The following is a 768-nucleotide window of genomic DNA, read 5'->3' as shown; positions in this document are numbered from 1 at the left end:
CCAACTCACTGCACAAAAGAATAGTGTAGTCTTCACAACATTTACCCTGAATTTCCAGCTGTAGTAATCATGTGGAGCTATCACATGAGTTCCCAAATCATCGTCTCCGGATTTGCAATGAATTGTGAAATTTGAATCCTCCAAATAATTAGTGACGATAACATGTGTTTTCGTTGCTGGTATGTAAAAACAATTTTCTCCTGCCTGGTCTCTAGTAGAAACGGCATATGGCGACTCCCATAAAGCAATAAAAAATGCAAGTAACAATATCATAATACTTTTGCTAAACATACTCATGGTTCGAAATTTATAGCTGATGAAAAGGTCGAATTTGAAGATCTTAACCAAGGAGCTGTGCTTATCTTATATATATACACCAAAAATTAAATATTTGGATGACAAAAATGGGAATTCCATGTGATATATGTCACCTTACGTATACACCAAAAGATCTTTGCTTGCCTTTTAAAATCTTCTTTTTTTTGTGGGTGTAAAATTAAAAAGAAAATAATAAATGAATCAAAACAAGGGATGCGTCAGTGGATCTAATAAAGGCAACCAAAGGGCAAGATGAGTAGAAAATCTCTTAGTTCACTAAAGTAACTCACGGATAATAGCCAAAAAAAAAGTTAATAATAATAAAAGGCAAGTGCTAAGTTACATCTATTGTAACTTAGGGGCTCCCATAATAAAATTGTGATGTCAAAAGAATGAAGCAATCATTAAGATAAAACAACCGTCTAGTAAAAATAGGGATGTGTGTTCCAA

Source organism: Citrus clementina, unplaced genomic scaffold (genome assembly GCF_000493195.1).
Source record: "Citrus clementina cultivar Clemenules unplaced genomic scaffold, Citrus_clementina_v1.0 scaffold_9, whole genome shotgun sequence".
NCBI lineage: Eukaryota > Viridiplantae > Streptophyta > Magnoliopsida > Sapindales > Rutaceae > Citrus > Citrus x clementina.
Note: the sequence above shows the minus strand (reverse complement) of the source record.